The 19,169-nt window shown below is 43.8% G+C and overlaps 1 protein-coding gene across 10 annotated transcripts in view; it reads left to right on the top strand.

The window, feature by feature from the left end:
- The first annotated feature begins 3,417 nt into the window (after positions 1-3,417).
- Positions 3,418-19,169, top strand: part of PLCH1 (phospholipase C eta 1) — a 95,872-nt gene continuing 80,120 nt past the window's right edge. For 3 of the 10 annotated variants that reach the window (XM_068953877.1, XM_068953879.1, XM_068953878.1), the window contains exon 1: positions 3,428-3,534. The gene's annotated coding sequence lies outside the window, so the exon portion shown is untranslated. Of the gene's footprint in view, positions 3,535-3,617; positions 3,749-12,290; positions 12,463-14,083; positions 14,344-19,169 lie in introns of those variants that run through there. The other 7 variants (XM_068953881.1, XM_009668476.2, XM_068953882.1 and 4 more) reach the window with 7 other exon arrangements.

Consider the following 19,169-nt stretch of genomic DNA (forward strand, 5'->3'; position numbering starts at 1 on the left):
GGTTCATTGTCACATTTTATAGACCAAACACTTGGCCTTTGTTTAATCTTTCACAGTCCATATGATTATCTCAAGTGTTTTACAGAATTCTTTCTTTCTGTATATTACTTCAGGAGGCAAATACCAGGGAGAAGAATGCGGTATAAAAAAATAACTTAATAACTGGACACTATTTGTCTGACATTAATTGCTATGCTGTATTTTTTTTTCTGCTGATTACAATGGCAGAATTGTGAAACCTGCCATTCTGAGGCTTTTCCTAAGGTATGCACAGACATCAGTGTTTCTTTATCACTTTTGCTCCCTGGCCCTCTCGGGGGTGGGACTCCCTTGTGCAAAGCACAGTGAAGTCAGCCATGAAGTACTTGCAGCACGGATCTTATCTGGGGCAAAACGCAATGGGGAAAGAGGAAGCAGCTCTACGGAGGCAAACTTTGATGGGAGTTGGGAACCAGGTATCTGGGCCTGTTTAAAAAAAAATATCGGGCATTGTTTTATGCACTGTACATTAAAGGGCTTCGCCAATCAGTGCTATGCTACTTGGATATAAAAGTCATACAGATGGTAGAGGAATAGGAAATATGTTGTAGCTCCTTTTAGGCCAAACTGTACCAAAGTTTACTTTTAACCCCACACTACACATTCAGTACCAGCAATAATCCTACTTCCTCATGGTTGCTTGTAGATGTCCCTGTTTCTTCATGTGACAAGTAAAAAGAGATTTTTCAAACTGAGCATAGTTGCACAGTTATATATAGTCTTTTCTATGTAACTTCTTGCTGTAATAATTAAATATTTTATAAGATAATTCCACCTGGACCTTGCATTTTTGTTTTACAAACATATCATATGAGTTCGTATCACAAAAATACACCTTAAAGCTGAGAGAAAAACCTAAGGAAATCACATTGCTACATTTCTAGCAGGCAGAGGTGAGGAATGGGTTAATGTGAACTGAGTCTGGTCAGTCACGATCCTGCCTCTTAGCCCTTTTTACCCTTAATGTAGTTCAGAAAATCCCTAGAGATTTTTCTAAATTGGCAGCAAATTGCTGTACCCATTCTTTAAGGCTGTGGCTTATCAAGGGCTTTTTAAAGGTGGCAATACAGCTGTTTCATCACTTGTGCAGAGAAAGCTTTCCCTTAGTTTGAACTAAATTTTAAAGTTCCCTTCCCTGTGTTAGTGCCGTTGAAGTAGTCTAACAGAAACACTTTCAAAAGAGACTCTGTGGAGGAATCTAACTCTCTGTATTCAGACTTATCATCTCTTTTGGTGTTTGTTGCTTGTAATAAGTTCAGATGGGGTGCACAATTAAAATCCAGGAAAGCAGATCAGTCTAAGTGATCAGTGCTGTAATAGACAATAGTAGCCTTACAAAGAGTAACTGAGCACAGAGAGATTTGGCACCCTGTTGACAACTGCTTCCACAAGTCAACTCCTGTAGCTGTTTGTTAATGCTGCTTTTACTATCATTCAGGGCTTATCTGTTTAAAACAAAACTCAGTTCAGGAAAAAAAAAAGGCTGTGCTTTCCATCTGTGCAAATCTTGAAAGGCTGCATATCTTTCCCCTGTGGGAGGCCTGTCTATTGAGAAACCGATAACAAGAGTAGAAACAAATAGCTTTGCAGAACCAAGCGGTGGCACTGACTGGGAGGTCAGGGAAGAAAGAGCACTGTTCTTCATTATATAATTATGCCCTATTCTGCCTACAAGGAGCACTATCTGATTCCTTTAGCTGCCATAGCAGCAATGAACGTAAGGGTATTTCCAGGCAGAGGATGCAGTTCTTGGGTGATTGGAAATTAGAATGAGAACAAGACAAACTATTTAGCTCTTGTGCTTTGGCCCCCGCAACTCTGAATACAGTGTGAGCAAGCTAACTTGTTAAAAAGATTGGAGTGAAAGGAGATGCCTCCAAATGGCCCACTAAGAAAAATATCTTCAGAGTTGCACAGGCTTTTTATTGCCATTGCGGTCTTTAAGGCAAATGGTTGTCATAAACATGACCAGCTTTTCCAGGAGCCTACCAGAAATCTCTGCCCCTTTAATGTCCTTTCCTGACAGACGAACAATGAAGCTCGGCTGAGGCCCAGGGAGCGGAGCGGGGGCCCTGGCTGCGTGCTGCGCCCTGCAGCCGACCGAAGGTCCCACTGCAGAGATGGAAGGGAAGAAGCAGCAAAAAGTCACCTCACCCCAGTCAAAGTTCTCGTTCATTCCAGTAGTTTTCCTCTTTTCCCCACATCGGTTTGTCGATTCCTTAGGCAAGGCTTTTCAGTCACCAGCTACATCGTTACATATAAAATAAATTATAGTTCTGAAAATAGAGGGTTTTTTAAACTTTTCCACCTTAATCAGAAAGGTAACTTTAACTCACGTCAGAAAGAAACAAAAAGCTTTTAAAGGGTCATTGACACACTGTATTTCAGGGAAGTCAGACCTGTAGGAAGCAGTAGTTATCAGTCCTACGGTGATTATGTTCCATCAGCTAATGTAAATGACAGTCGTTAAGTTCATCATGGATTTTTTTTAAAGGAAAACAAAAAAATCAGTAAAACCTGATCTTTTCCTTCTCTTCACATCCCATCTCTGCCTGCTCGGAGAGAAGGTGGCCACACAAACGTTTGACTCAGCCCTTGGCATAACAGCTCCAGCATCACAGTTTATCCTCCTAAAAAGATTAATAAAAGGCAAAGCACCGCTCCTGAGAAGGGTAATTTTGCCTGGCTATACGATTCGCCAAGTACGGTCGCTTCCCCCTGCTGTTTCCCTCTCCGCACCGCCGTCCCTTCCCCTCCCTCTCCTCGTCTGCCACGGCGCCTGGCAGCGAAGCAGTTGGGGCTGAAATCGGAGCCGCGGCCATCCTTCCGCGCGGGCGGCCAGCGCGCTGCCCGGGGCGCGACGAGAGCCGGCGCCTTCTCCCCTCAGGGGCGCGACGAGAGCCGGCGCCTTCTCCCCTCAGGGGCGCGGCGAGAGCCGGCGCCTTCTCCCCTCAGGGGCGCGGCGCCGCCCCGCCCCGCGGCAGGTGCGCGGCCGTTGCTCGGCCGTTGCCGCTCGTGGGGCCTCGCTGCCGCGTCTCCATGGCACCCGCCGACGGCGCCAGGAGGTGAAACCCAAGATGCCGCCCTGAGGGGCCGCCGCCGCCGCCCCTACTCCGGCCGGCCGGCCCGGGGCTCGCCGCAGCCCCGCAGCCGCTCCCGGGGCCCGGCGAGGCTCGGGGGCGAGGCAGGGCTCCTGAGGGCAGCGCCAGCCCGCCTGGCCGCGGGCAGCCGCCGCACAATGGAGCAGGTTGCCCGGAGCGGGGCGAGGACCGCCGCAACACCCGGGGCTGGATCCGCGGCTCCTTCCCGCTCCGGCAGCCGGCCAGGCGGGCGAGGGGCTCCGCTCCCGGCGAAGGCGCCGCTCCAGGTTTCCCGTGCGGCCGGCGGCGGAGGAGGGCGGGGCGGGGCGGGGGAGGCAGCGCCGAGCGTTTGAACGGGAGCGCAGGTTGTGGCGGCTGAGGCGCGAGCTCCGCGCAGGACCCGCGCAGCCCCGCGGTGAGTGTCGGGGTCCCCGCCCGCCCTCGCGGAGGCGCTGGAGAGCGGCCCCGCCGCGGTGGGGGCCGGCGCCGGCGGGGGGCGCGGAGCCGAGGGGGGCGGACAAAGGCGGCGCGGTCTCGTGCCGCTGAGGGAGCCGGGGCACGACCGGGGGCTCCTGTGGAGGGGGCGGGGGTGAGCGCCGCTTTTTCGGTGTTTGTGGCGAAAATGTAAGGTGAGGGCTCGCGCGGAGTTAACTTTTCCTTGCGGCTGAGGTGGTCCTCTGGTCGATGAGAAGCCTTGCGCGTCTCCCGCGGTTTGTTGTGCTCGGTTTATGAGGAAACCGTGAGGGTTTTTTTTTTTACCTCGCTGAAGGGCTCCTCTGCGCAGCAGACGGGTGTTTATCTGCCCGCGAGGGGCTCCTCGAAGGCTGAGGAATAACTCCGAAAAATACCGACTCGGCGAGGGGGGGAAGTAAATTAGCGCCTGCTGTATCAATGGTAACACAGTTGCTTATTGGGTGTTTCGAGACGTAACTGATATTGTAAGATGTCACTGGATTTCTTCAGTGCTTGTATTAGCAGTATTTATTTTGCTGGTTAAATAGTGAATCATAAAAGATAAATTTTTATTGCCCTCCTACTCTCCCGTGGGGGGAAGGGTTGCTTTTGTCCTCTTGACTCATGAGACTCTGTTTAACCTATTGTCAGAACAGGTATAGCACCTGACTCTGTAAAGCGCTTAAAAATCAAAGAAAACTGAATGTGTGTGGTTTTTTTCCTCTAGGTTTAGGCCAGAAGTAGTATTAAATGACACTTAAAATAAAATGCTGATGCTGCTGAAGTGTGTGGTAGTGTGAGACTTGCATAGCACGCTTGTTCCCAGCCCTGTAAGAAACTGGAATCAGTGGGATTTGAGAATGGCCAGTCTCTTGCTGGATTGTCCATGAAACATCTTGTTTTATGGGCAAAGTTCTACTTGTTAAGTCTTTAGCTAATTATACTTTCCTTTTTCTTGAAAAACTGCTTATTTCTTTTTTTTTTTTTGTAATTAAAGCTCCTAGAATCATTCAGTTGCTTAGTTCTAGCTGACCAAAAAGTGTTCTCAGAAGAAGTGTTATTAGATTCCAGAGAGAAAGATATAAGCCTTATCTGATGAACTAGTCATAGGCTCTTTGTGTAAAGTGTGCCTTAACTCTAAAGTTATAAGGTACAATGTTTGCCTGTTTTCCGTGGGCTCTCCTGATTTACTTGTCCTTGGGACTTCTGGCCAGTATGTTACAAAACTTAAAGAAAATGAAAGAAAACAATTCAGGTGTTTGTCTTTCTGAAAAGAGAAGGAATATCTGCAAACAACATCTACTGAAAATATAGAAAGGATCCAATCCTGCAATGAGATACCTAAGTTAAAGAATAAAGATATTATGATATACTACAAAAATACAGACTTTTCAAGAGATGTGGGGGACAGCAGAGTGCATACAGTTAAATATTTTTTTGTTTCTTTAATCAGTAGCTCCTTGAAATAAGAGAGCTTTTTTGTTTTCTTCCCCCCCCCCCCCAACTCTGAAAGATGCAGTTTCCTTTGTGTGTTTGTGGGTTTTTTGTTTTTAAGTAGGCTATTACAGCAAAATATTTTATCAATTGAATATACATGATTCATTGAAAATGGGACTAGTTGCAGAACATTTTCTGGTTTTATGCTATTGTTTATAAAAATGGGGATCAGCTGGTGGTTTTGGATCAAGTGGTGCACAGCTCATTATTTTAACAATACTGGCTCAGCTTGGGAGGTTGTCTAGGGAATTGATTTACTGCTTCTGTCCTTTCACTCTCTAAGGCAGGTGTCCCACAATGACTTTGATCAATAACACCAGCGTTCCTAAAGGGAAATAACGTTTTCACGCCATAGAAGCAAAGGAGTGGCCACCCACTATGAACAGATCCCAGTTTTGCACGAGTCAATCTGTCATTTAAAACACTGTCAAGAAATACTTGTGGCAGTAGAACAGTTTCATGATGAACAGCAAAATACAGAACAAATTTTGTTTTGTGTGCAGTAGTATTTACCTTCAAATTTAGTTCTCTGTTCAATATTTAGCTTTCCCCTATTTCCAGGAAAGGTTTTACACAGACACTGAATATTTTTGTTGGTTCTACAAAGTGATCCTTCTATTAATGAGAAGATTTTCCTTTAATGAAATCTGAATAAGTGGTTTTGGGGGGTTTGTTTGTTTTTGAGGTGCCCTCCAAGACTTGAGTTAGTTTAACTGATAACTTAGTTGTGGCACTGCTTTGCCATCTGTACAGTTCTCCTTACTTTTAAGGAGGTCTAGCAGTTGAGAAAAACAAAACAAACAAAAAAAAACCCAACAAAAAGTCTAAATTCTGAAGGCAGAGGTCTGTTTGCAGATCTGTTAGAAACCTCCTGTATTACCTTGGCTAGGACAGGTTTTACTGCTTGAGTCTTTAGTGGAAATAAGACTGCAATGCATAATTGCCTTGCAGACTTGCAGAAGTTTCGTTTACTAGTGCTTCAAATTCGCTTGAATGGATTGGAATGAGTGAACGTGTTATATGCAGAGTTGTTTTCCTCTTAGTATAGTAGGATGCAGAGCGTGTTCTGGGCAATCGTCATGGCTATTGTACTGTGGAAGAGTGTTAGAGCCATCAGAAAAGTGATTTCCCTCAGGCCGTAGAGCAGGGCTGAGCAATGCTGAGAGATGAACTGCTTCAAACCCCTGGGGTTTGAGCTGTGCTAAGGATCCGCTTCCAGGTCCAGGAGGAGAAGGTGCTCCCTGTGGAGCACTGCTGGGGCTCACCAACCTCAGTGCAGACTGATCAAATTGCCTGGAGGGTTTTTTTTTGTTTTGTTTTGTTTTTTTTCTTCCAGCCACTCCAGAGGTCTAAGTTTGCCCTCAGCTTTCCTGACTTAAGAAATATTTTCCTGGTTGTTTGGCATTATGGAAGCACCGTCTAGTTCTACCTGAGTAGATGTAGAATGATTTAGTGTGTGTGTTTGGGACACTGAAAGGCAGGTTATGAGATCCAGAAGGCGATTAAAAAATGTGTGCCACTAAGGAGAGCCACTTTTTAAGACTCCCACAAAGGCTATGGGAGTAAGGAGTGTAAGAGTGTGTAAGGAGAGGTGGGCAGAGCTGCCAAGAGTGTTTTGGAAGCAGTGCTAGGAAAAGCCAGGGATGCTGTGCTGGGAGTGCAGCATGTGCCCCTCTTGTGGCTCAGCCCACTGGTGAGCCATGTAAACCTGCCTCAAATGGATTTGGTCACGTGCACCAAAGCATGCATCATTCTCAGCCAAAGGTGTCCATGCGAGTCTCTTCGACTTGAAATAATCCAAGGTTACTTGCAAGAAATGTCAAGTGGAGACAAGCTGTTACGTGAAGTAGTCCACACTCTGTTACAGACTTGATGTACTGCAAATGACACAAAGTTCATGTACCCATGCACGCCAAGCATGACAAAACATGTGGCTGAGATGGAGCACTGGCTGTGTCAGCTGTAACTGCTCAGATCTAAAACGGGCATTGCTGAGCCTGAACATGAACAGGTTGCCTGTAGTCTTTATTCTTTGCTTGGGCTCAGTTCTATGTGTGGGTGACTAGCAGATTGGTTCTCGGCAGACTCAGCAGCGGCACTCACAAGAAAAAATGAAGAATAATGTTGGTGAATACCAGCTGTACCAGTTGATGCCAAACGCAAAGGATCTTGTGGTATGAAGCACCTGTTCCTGGGGGACTGCACCTCAGTCTGTAAATAGCTAAATATCACCCCAAACATGTATATGGCTGTGTTGGCGCTACCCCCTTTAGGCACCTTATTTTTATCTTTATATCTTATCAGACTGTTTGAGCTGATCCATGCTGCAGCAGAGCAACAGCCAGGGTTTCATAAATTATAGCAGTAGTTGTAAGTTCAGCAATAGCTGAAGCAGTGTTGCCCATTTCAAATAGTAGGGTCTCATATTACCAGTGGGTCTGAGAATTACTGACATGTCCAAATTGCCAAAAATCTACTCCTCCTGGAGAGAGATGAATGCTTTCAAGCAAGGTCTCGGGTGCTGTGTACCACCTGTCTTTTCCCAGGTATGTTTCTGCTGGCCAGTTGAGGAAGATGGGTTCCTTTTAAAGCACCTACAGGATAGAAATGTTTATCTTAATTTCTGGAAATGAATGAGGATTCCAAAATAATGATCAGTAATAACAAGGTAAGCTTATACCCCATGTTGATCTCCATGATTTCATGGCTTTAATGCACCATTTTGCTACTGAGGAAAATCTAAAAGTCAGTACAAGCTATTTTCAGAAGCTCTTAAGGATGTGAGGGTTTTTAACAGCTGTTGAGTGAAATACTTGCTATGTTGAATCTGAGAGATTCACTTGCCTTTTACACTATAAAGAGATATACAGGGCAAAGCAGTGTTAACTAGCGCTTCAGCTAAAAGCAGTGTTGGATGTGTTCTTCAATTACCAGCTGTCGCCTTCCGCTGACACTTTTGATAGTTCACCCTTGGTTGCCTGCTCGACATCTGTACTGCCAGAGTTAGTGGTGTGGAATGGCAGCTGCTTTTCTGGCCGTGCATTATAGGGTAAGAAGTGTCGCACAGAATACTTTGCTAGTGCAAAACTCCGATTTGCTTTTAGTGGTTTTCTGATGCTCAAAGTGGAAGGATGTCATATAGCCTTAGTCGTGTTTTCTGAGTATGAGGCAAATCTATGAAAAGAGTGGTAACTGGCAGTTTGTATGGGATGGCGATCTTTCATTGCTTGACTGCACGTGATGCAGTTAAGCACCAGGTGTTTCTGGCCTGGTGGGGGGGCTAGAATTTTTCTGCCCCCTCTGGGGTATTAGAGGCTATAATGGGCTCCAGTGATACTAGTTAAAATGCATTGATGGCTTTAGAAAGCCACAGTACCTTCAGAGAATGTGGTTTCCACTGCAGTTATAGTATCTAGTTGTCACATGAAAAACTGTCAAGTTTTGTGGTACTGAAATAATTTAGCAGGAGGGATTTTTTTGCCCTCCTATGTGGTATCAGGAACTGAAAACTTTGAGGAATAGCGTTTGACATATGGCATCATAGAGGGAAGGAGGAACCATACTGTACATAAGTACAGACCTGTCTGTCCTTTGCCAGTTCTGAAAAGCTTTTGTGACTAAATCGGTTCAAGTTACAACTACAAGCTCTTGAAGATACTTTGAACCTAAGAAGAATTCCAGAAAGAGGTGTAAGAAAGGAGCCTGGCTGCCCAGCACCTGGTGCCTGAACTTCACTGGGAATATGGCATCCAGACTTTTTTAAAAAAAAAAAAAAAAAAAAAAGGCACTTGTCTATTGCTTTCCTTTAGCAGATTCTCCCCTCCCAATATCAGAAGCCAAACAAAAACTAATAAGGGACTGTCAGCAATAGCAGTTTTCCTTCCAGGAGGGTGCATTCATTGTGCTTTTGTGCTTAGGGAATCTCTTGCATTACTGCCTATTCAAAGAAAGGGGCCAGAAGGTGATTTCAAGTGCAATATAGATGCACGAACTACTGGCATGGATGGCTCTTAAAGCTGACAGTTTTTGGGTTTGCTGTGCATTCCTCTGCCTACTTTGAAGGGAGTAGTATTGTTTGTCCCATGGAAGAAATTGGAGAAAATATGCAAGACTACAGAATCTGAAGATGCACTGTAGATGAACAAAAAATAGCCTTACCGGTCGTGGTGGAGTGAGTTCTCTCTATCTATATAAAAATCTTTAGTGTAGAAAGACTATTGCATTGAACATCTCTGTGGAGTTTGAAAACCTTTGAGTAGCAAAACCAACAAATGATCTGGATTATCTGGCAATTTTGTGTACGGAGAGCTAGCAAAAGCAACTGAAAGGTATGCAGGGGACTGGAACACTTCGTAAGGAAAACTTACTCGTTTACTTGTATGTATTAATTTCATGTCTGTTGGGTCAACTGTTCTGCTGAAAACAGAGTGTATGAGGCAGGTGTCTTCTGAGGCAATGCCTGCTAAGTGATAGAGGCAGCAGCATGCTGCCATTCTGGAAATAAATCCTTAAATAAGAAAAAAACAAATTCCATCTAGGCTTCTTAAGGAATGGGTAGCAAATGCTAATTCCCTTTCAGGGTCCGTTGCCATGGGGAGTTGGTTCAAATCCTTTCTAATGCCTTCCTCTGCAGCTATTTGTGCTGACGCGTGCTTTTCATGACTTCCCAGAAAGAGCAGAGAAATGACTTGAAACAAAAGTTCCATCAGCGTTAACAGCCATGGGAAGACTGAGCTTTGCTGTTTGTTAGCTGTGGATAGGACAGAATCAGAAAGATGTCCATTATATTGGCTAGTACAGCTTGACTGGCCTCCTGCCTGCATTAGGTGGGCTAACTGGGAGGCAGGAGTGGGAACCAGATAGCTTCTGAGCTGAACACCGCAAGTGAGGCAGTACAGCGGAGCTGTACATACTCCTCTTCTGAAACCTGAAAAGGCAGTTTATGGAGCAGATCGTGGACTTCAGTCCTCTAGCCTGGCTCAGATTAGATGCCATTAGAGTTAGGCTGGCCCTCTCCTATTGGCATGTGCAGTATCTGGGAGATGTGCCCCTGGAGGTACATTGGAGCAGCTGCGACTGGCTGCTTTTTGCATCCACAGCACTGGCTGCATGTGGTCAGGTGCTTTCCTGCATATCCCTGAGAGAGTGCTGGGACCGAGACAAGGGACTGAGCTAGTAGGGGATGATGAAGAGCTGTGGTGTGATGTGGTAATACTGATAGCAGAAGGTATCAAGTGATGATAATGATGTTTTGGTTTGCTAATTGCTGTAAAGTTAAAGACTTGGATATGGCTCTTTGAAACAATAATACTTAAGAAAGCAAATGGGCATCAGGATCTGTCTTCATCTGGCAAAGGATGCATGACAAAGATGAGTGTTTAATGCTGTGGAAAAATAATCAAAATACCAGTTTAAAAAAAAAATCTGTGCGTTATTGGGTAACTTCATGTGCCTAAACAGCATGCAATCTGTATGTAAGATTTGTATCCTAAACCTGTGCTGTTTTGACCTCTTCCCCTTTGATAGACAACTTTGACTTCCAACAGTTTCCGATTGCTCCCAGTAAAATCCATAGGAAACTTTTCTTTTCTACGATGCTGGCTTAAGCAACTTGGACACCTTTACTGCCAGCACTGTTGTGCTAACACAGCTGTTCTGGTGGCCTCATAGCAAATTAGATTAGGGAACTGATCTGGCAGAAAAATAAGCCAAACAAAAATCTCTTATTTTATTCATCCTGATCATTCCTAGAGGAATAAGAGAAGGATCAGACACTAGATATTTTTATCTTCTGAAGGATCAGATACTAGATGCTTTTTCCTTCTATTACCAAAATTAGCAATATTTTTTCCTGCTGGTGATACTTATAGATAAATACTTGCTGTTGGAAAAGTATGTATAATTTTGATGGTATTTTTTCACTTTTTTGTACAGCAAGATATGTTAAATTCTAGGAAATATGCATATATTTGTGAAATAGTTTATATCTAGGTGAATTTCTTCTTAACTAAAGAGCAATTCCAATTTGTTGGTGAAATTGTATTGTCTTTCATATCAGCACTATGATATGAATACCTTGCCTGTTCTGCACTTGTTCTATAGGTGTAACTTTAGCAATGTTTACAGGAGTTATTTTGAATGAATATAGATATTTAATGTTGATTAAAGTGGAGGTTTGTACAGATGATATGTGAAACACTTAAAGTCTAGGTTTGTATGGCATTTAAGTCTAAATCTGCATGGATTGAGACCAGATTAAAAGCTTAGCAATATTGTGGTGAATGTTAGTGCCTTGGTGAAATGAGAAAGAAGCCCAACCTTGCATATGGGTGGGTGCCTCATAAAAATCCTAACGTGACAATTTTTCTTTTTCTCTTCTGGATTTTGTTTTTCTGGTTGAAATATGGTAACCTTTTCATTTGATAGTTGCTTCGTTCTGTAGATGCTGTTTTAAAAAAAACAAAACAAAACAAAAAAAAAAACCACCCTCTGGCATGCAGCAGCTAGTCTCTGTGTGAAAGCCTGAAGGTTGTTCCACCAGAATAGAGATTTTTGTGTGTGTATGTTTCACTGTTAAGCCTGGGAGGACATTCATGTCCATGGCTGCTGATAAACTAGTGCAGGAGGAGTCCTACATTGTATTGTAACATGCTACGGGGGAGAAACTTGATGGGAGGATAAACTTTCCTGGTTGATGTTGTAGCATAGGCAGCAGTGCAAATGACTTAGCTCCCTCTTTTCAATATCTGTCATTTCATAATATGATTGTAACAAAGGGGTGAATCTTTAGACTGTTGAGAACATGTTCTGGGATAAGTGCTATCTTCTCTTATTTCCACTGGGGTGGCTTTGCCAAGCTGCTGTATAAAGATGGCAGGATCTGGCCTTTAGAAATGATGTAGAGCTTGACCTAATCTGTATCTTTGTATAACTGAAAAGTGGTACAGAAAGGACAACTGATTCTGTCTGGGCAGTCCTCGTTCTGTTCCTAAGGGGGTGTGTGTGTGTGTGTATATGTATTTTTTTCCTTCGTCTTAAATTTTAGGTAAATGAATTAACCTCTCTGCTCTAATAATATATGTAGATATGTTGTGAAGTTCAATTGCTTAGTTTTTGAATACTACTTTGAAATTCTCCAATGAAAGTGCAAAGTATTATTTCTACTCTGATTTGGTGTTTCCCCTGCTTCCTTCCCCTCGGCCTGCCTGCAATAACTGGAAGCTAACTGGATGCACGTGATGGTGGTTAGCAGAGATTCTGGGTGCTGCCCCTGCCATAATCACAGCTGCCAGATTAAAGATCAGTGTTTCCCTCTGGACAGAATATTCCTGCTGTTTAGTGCCAGACAGATGGTCTTTCCTACCTTCCATACAGACAGATGTCTATAATGCTGGTAAGAGTGCTCTCTGGCCATATCTAGACTTAATATAGTATTATTGCTACTGTATTCTTTCCAATCACACACTTAGAGTGACTTTTGCTTGACTCTGCACAACTCTTCTCATCTCTAAGCTATTTCTCTCTCTTTTTTGTTTTTCCTCTCCATTATACCTTCTGTTTTCATTTTATGGTACTTGGGGCTTCCAGTATCTTTGAACTGTTTTCGTTGTAAAATTTGTCAGTAACAGATACTTGAAACAGCTGCAAGCTTCCAAAATCTGAATTCCTCTGAATATTCAGCATTTCCAAGTCTTCGTCTTCTGGGTAAGAAAGAATTGCCCGTCAAATGAAGTTTTATAACTTTGGCAGAACTTCTTACAAAAAACCCATATATATTTGTTTTTACCATATAGCATTTTGCACTGAGAGAAACACATTTTTTTGTAAATTGTATTTTGAAAATATGTTCACTGAGTAGGTACTGGGGCAGTGAGCTTTGAAACTGGAGCTGTGGTTTTGGCAGATACTGTAGTTCACTGCCTGCATCTATCCTGATAGTAAGAGCCATTCATACTATCTGATCAACTTCACAATGTTATCTATAGAAGTGCTTCAGAAACAAGAAGGGGAGAGGGCAACTCAGGAAGAAAATGAGATTAGCAATCTCCACCCCTGCCTACTACTCACTTAACTGCCAGTTAATCTATCTAAGCGTTCTCCAGAGAGCTAGGTGCAGGCTTCAAACGGTTTCCCTCTAGTGTGAAATGGATGTAGGCTTAATATCCTCTTCACCTGAGGGACCTGAACAACGTCCAGGTTAAATCTTGCAGCTAAATATTTAGATTATGCTACTGCTTTCTGAAATAGTTTGTGCTAACCATAACAGTCAGCCTGAGTTGAGAAAATGTTTTGCTCAAGTGGTCTGCTCTCCTTCCAACTGTTGGTATAATAGTAAGTGGTGCAGAGAAGTAGGAATTCATTCTAGGGAATCAAAATGCACTAAAACACCTTTTTGTGTGAGAGGGGAGATTGCAGGTTACTGTGGAACTAGGGAAAAGTTAGGTGTTACATTCTTGATCTTAAGCCTATTGTAATAAGAAGCATCTATCACAACCTAGACAGAGCATATGCATCTTCTGTTAATTTAAGAAGTATATATATATTTAGAACTTTTGAAATCAAATAACTTCATAGAACATGCATATAGCAAAGTTCTGCTTGTGAAGAATTTACCCATCATGTTGGTAAAAACAACAAAATCACTTGTGTATCTCATTCACATGTATCTACATGTGCGTGTGTGTATGCCTGTGCATAACAGAATAAGTTTAACTTCTTGTATAGATGAGACAAGGTCTCATTGAACTTCTCTGAGCAAAATCAATTTACTTCCAATAACACTTTTGTAAAGTACAGTTTAGCACTAACCATAGCTAATGCTGTCTTCTTCAGAAGGACTTCTCTTATGGAGCACAGCATTCAGAAATGCTAGCATAACCCAGCTGACATATTTAATGGAAATTAATCAGCTAAAATAGAAGCAGCTCTTTTGAGCTCCCGTGTTTCTACAGACCGCATAATAAACTCTGTTACTTAACTTAGGTGCTAATATGTTGTATGTAAATCTAATATAGATGGAGTCTTGCTGCGCTGGAGTAGCATCTCTGCTGTGACGTGGTGAGGTGACAATCGCTCTACCTCTTGGACTGAATAGCTTTATGCTGGGCTCAAACCCTAATCTGTGGGAGTTCTGCTCATCGTGGGAGGGTGACACCCCCTCAGCTGAACACCCTGCACAGCAGACAACTTAGTACTGCTTTCGACTCTGCTTCTGAAGGTCGCATCATCAAGTAACCACACAAACAGTTTTGAACTTACCTAAATCCTAACAGATGTAAGTGTAGTTTTTTGCCAAAATGGTGATACAGTCCTTCCTATATGAACATAATTATGTTTATTGACTTTTTATACTCATAGCTTATTCTATTCGTATAAAAAGCTATGTAAGTATTGCCACCCATCCTGACCTATAGCATCCACAGGAGAGAGGTTGTACTTCTGCTATATCATCAGTGTTGAAATGGCACATGTTTGTACCAAGCTCTTAAGTGTGTGTTCTTTTGAAACCGCTTTGGTCCCAGAGTTTCTTTGTGCAGTATAGTAGGGCCTGATCCTGACTGGGCGATCTCAGAACTCAAAAGTAAATAAGGATCATCCAAATAACTGCAGGTGTTTCTTGTGGAGGCTTTCTTACAGAATGTTTGTGTCAGCTGATGTAGCTGCTTTAGGATTCTGCTTTCATCTCTGGTAGTGCCAGGGAGAACCTTTGTTCTAAGAGCAACCACTAGTGTGGGAGAACCCTTTGTGCTAAGAACAAAAGAGTATTGTATCACATGGGCCGTGAAAGGGGGGGTGGGGGTTGAAGGGTTTCTTTCAGAGGAACCACTTATATATCAATAGCAATGTTTTCCCCATAGATCCCCTCCATGACATGAATTCTGTGTGGGAGCTGGGCGGGAGATAAGAAACCTTTTCTTCCATGTAAATTTAGTGATGAATATTTGATAAAACTTCCTTAATTAAAACATGGCGCTGCTTGTATTTTTTTTTCTAGCCTAATGTGGTAAGACTAGCAGTAGGCTGGACCAAGGTGGTAGAATTATTCCTAAACGTTGAAAATACCCAACAGCTTGTGCCTTACTAATTAGTGCTAGAAGAGTGGTCTTTGTTCTGGCAAGCAATAATAAAAGCTCCTGGCTGGCAAGGGCAAAAGCCCAAGAAATGTAGAAGATGAAATCTGGCAGAGGTAATGGGTATTACTGCTTGGTGTTCCAAATGTTAGGGGAAAAAAAGCCTTTATTATAAGCAATGCATGCACCATACCCAAAGCACTTGCTGTAGTGGAGACTGTGAAGGCTTTAAGATGGAGCAAAACAAAGAAACTTTATCAGCTCATGCCTATAATAGATCATTCAGACCATCTCTCTTCCCTGTAGAAGCAACAAAGGAGAGAAATCCCACATTTGCAATAGAACAGGCTCCTCACAAAATCTGTAACAGAAACATCTTAGAAATAAGATAACACTTGCTTATCAGTCCTCTAATAGTTGCACTGATAATCTAGAAACATCACTTTGCCCTTTTTCACCTGTCTGTTGGCTTCAGCCACATCCTGGTTGCTTCTCCTTCAGGAGAAAACACTGTCACATGCTGCCTGAAATGCCACCTGGCTGGGATGTTCCTGAGTAGCTGAGCTTGCTGGGGAGGAAAGGGAGAAATCTAGATGTCTGCTCCCTTCTATCTGAGCTAATTCAGCTTGTCAGTCCTCCAGAAATGGCCTGCTATGTCCTGGATTAGTGAGTTGAATCAGTTGAGAGGTGCATGGTGACTGACAGAGGTGGCAGGCTGGTGGGTGGGGGAGAAGGTCTGTTGGGCCATTGTGTGGAACTGCCCTCCTAGGCAGAGGTGGGGCTGGGGTGGTTCCCAAGGGGGCCACAAACAGCTTATAATTCTGGGCCCCTCGAGATCAGCCATCTCCTCTTCAACGCTGAAGGAGACTGCATTCATCCCACTGAATGGGGAATGAGCTCATACTGATAGCTCTAATGGCCAAAAAAGCATTTTCCTGGTGGGAGGAAAAGTCCTCCAGATTCTTCTCTTTCCTTATAGCTGAGTATGGTGGTTGGGTGCAAGGAAAAGACTGCAGTTTAATTGGTCACAGATTAAGGATAATAGAAGCCTGTTGGGCCATGATTTAAGGATGGCTGAGGGCCTTTCTTTTCAGGTGAAAGACTTGAGGTAGCTGAAAGGAACCTAAGCCATAACTAAAGGTTAACCTCTACCTGGTAAAGTTTGAAAGAAGGCTTGGGGGGGGGGTGCTATAGCCTTGAAGGAAAAAGGTGAAGATGCGTGGGCCTAGCACAGCAGGTCTCCCACTGAGGAGTCCCTTCTTAAAGGAGATAAATGGTGTACTTAGACCAGTGCACTGCATCCTGAGGGAATCTGGCTTCAGGTGTGTGATACAAAGAAAGTTCTGGGCTACTGTTTCCATCGCATGTTAAGAGACAGTATCCTCCCTGCATGTGACCGCAAGTCCCTGTGATGGAGGCAGCCTTGAAATCAGCGTAAGAACTCTACTGGGGTTGGCTCTAGACTATAAAACTCTTCTGGCAGGAAGAAACAAATTGAAGTTTCACACCTGGGAGAGACTTCAGAGGGTGAAGGGATTAAATAGGTGCAAAAAAAAAAAATGCACAGCCTAGGACAACTGCTCAGCAAAGAAATGGAGAAGAACGTTCCTTCGTGCACAAGCAGCTGTTCTCTCTACTGCTCCCTCCCCCCCCCCCCCTTTCTGAAATCCTGTGTAGTTTTCTTCCTTTCTTTTATCCCTGGGAAGTTCTTCAAGACTAGTTCCAGTAATATGTGCCCACCTTTCCATCTTGTCTCTGGGAATAAAACCTTGCCAAAATGCTTAGCGTTTTCCACATAGAAACAAACACGGATCCAAAGCCTTAGACACTTGCTGAGTTTGTAGCTGTGGAGAAGTTCTCTGCTTGCTCTGGCTGTTCACATCCTGTTATTCCCTGGGGCTGCTGAGGGGTATTCCCAAATAGCTGAGAACCCCTCAAGGGTTCAAGCATAGAGGGAGGGATTCTCTGTTTCCCACCAAGGCTCTCACAGGCCATTTGATTTCACCCATTGACTTTTCTGTTATTCACAGGATAGTTATTCACAGTTATAGATGTATACCTCTTTCTGGGGAGCAGGGGAAAACCCTAATGTTTTGACTGTATTCTGCTGTGGCTTTACACAGCCTTGTCAATGGGATGGCTTCAGAGGCACGTGCTAGATGAAAAGAACAAACTTCCCAGGTGGTCAAGACCCCCTTTTAAATAAGGGAAGAAGCCCACTTCTAATTTCTGGAGTCCTCACCAAAAAGCTATCTTTCAGCAGGGTGGAAAGTGTTTGACCTTGTATTGTGTTGTAATGCCTGCTTAGAGAGTGCTATAATCCTTCGGGAAGAGACGCATGGTGTAATATGCAGGGTGTGCCTATAACATCACTGTCTTATAGAGGTGACTCTTTTTTTTTATTTTGAAATCACTTGAGCCAAGTATCTGCCTTCTTCAGCAGACCTGTAGTCTTGGCATTTAAAGTATGCTGTGGTGTTCTGTTTGGGGGCTTCTGCCACGTGGCACCCTGGCAGCAGGTTTAAGAGATGTGAACAGGAACTGGGCAATGTCCTTACAGCCAGCCTGTGGTTTCCTTCGATGAAGACGGCAGGAAAGAAAGAGGGAGCTGTTTGTGGGAAGTGTGGGCAAGGAAGCAGCTGGGTTATGATCAGTGAAGGTGGGAGGGACATACAATGGGAAACCCAAGCAGACTTGCAACAGGAAGGAGTATCTTGAACGTTAAAATAAAAAGCTTGAACTTCATAAAACAGCAAAGGGAGAAGGAGGAGACAGAGAAAGGATTTGTATCAGAACATTAGATCAAGGAGTTCATGGTTTTTGTTTTGTATTTCCAGTAGCTAATACTGAAGACGTGTGAAATGCTGGTTTGCTTAGCCTTAACCATGACTGTACATAATAAGCCCTGCTGGGGTGGGATGCATTTCTGCAAGGTCCAACTTGCAAAACAAAAGGCTGAAACTCTTTGAATGGGAATTCAATGAGACGGCACAAACAAATACAGCCTTGTCTTGAGATATAACCACCAGCTTATTAATGAGTTAACTTACACCGTTTAGGTCTCTGAAAATAATTGTTCTGATTGTTTCCATTGTCCTGGGTTGTGGCAGTGGAACAGTGGGTAACTCATGATGGAAATGCTCCTGAGCACTGAAGGGGTGATTGTTTTGCACCTCATTGTTCACGACTGGCTTCAGCTACTCGCATTCCCCTTGTTTGGCTGGTCTTTGTTTTACGTTGGCTTGATGTGCGTTTTCATTTTGACTGGGTTATAAATATTACTGGCGTGATCCAAGAAAAATTGGCGGTCAGAAGGCTTGGCCTAATGGAGCTCTGGGGCCTGCGTCCAAAAAGACTGCTTTCTGCTCTGAGCGCTTACTGGAGGTGACATCTGTGGCAAATTACCCATGAATATTTTGATGGGCTTGTTCCTGATGTTGCTAGCATTGGAGGCGAAGCTCATACTGCGATGGTACTTGGAGCCTCAGTCCTGTCCAGGGCGTTGATCTCCCGTGGAGCCTTGCACAACTCAAGGATTGTGCCTGCGAGCAGCAATGGGGACTTCTGAGGATGCCTGAGAAACACGCTTGGTTCAGAAGGCCATTGAGGCGGAGCGTTCAGGCTCCCCCTTGCTCTTGTGGCACTGTATTGGGGCACCCTCAGCTAATTGAATTTACTAATAAGGGCATTGTTCACATTCTTTCTGTTTGGCCCTATTGGAGACTAGCTGTGCTGTCCCTTTGCGCTTTTTTGTACAGACGTAGACCTCCTGGTGTCCCTGGGCAGAGAGGTCTTATAGGCTATCTCATTTTTTGACATGTTTATTTTTTCCTTAGTGACCTAGATGATGGCTCTTATCTGTCTTCTGGCAGCAGCTGAAGTGTTTGTCCACTCTATGCCTGTGCCATTAAGTTCTTTTTAGTGCTACTAGAGATGCTTTTATCCTTGCAGCTTTGTTTCTTGGGTTAATTTCTGGGGAAGGAGGGCCTCTTTCATCTGGCTGGCTGCTGGAGGTGGTGGATGTAATGAG

The sequence above is a fragment of the Struthio camelus genome, chromosome 9, assembly GCF_040807025.1.
Source record: "Struthio camelus isolate bStrCam1 chromosome 9, bStrCam1.hap1, whole genome shotgun sequence".
NCBI lineage: Eukaryota > Metazoa > Chordata > Aves > Struthioniformes > Struthionidae > Struthio > Struthio camelus.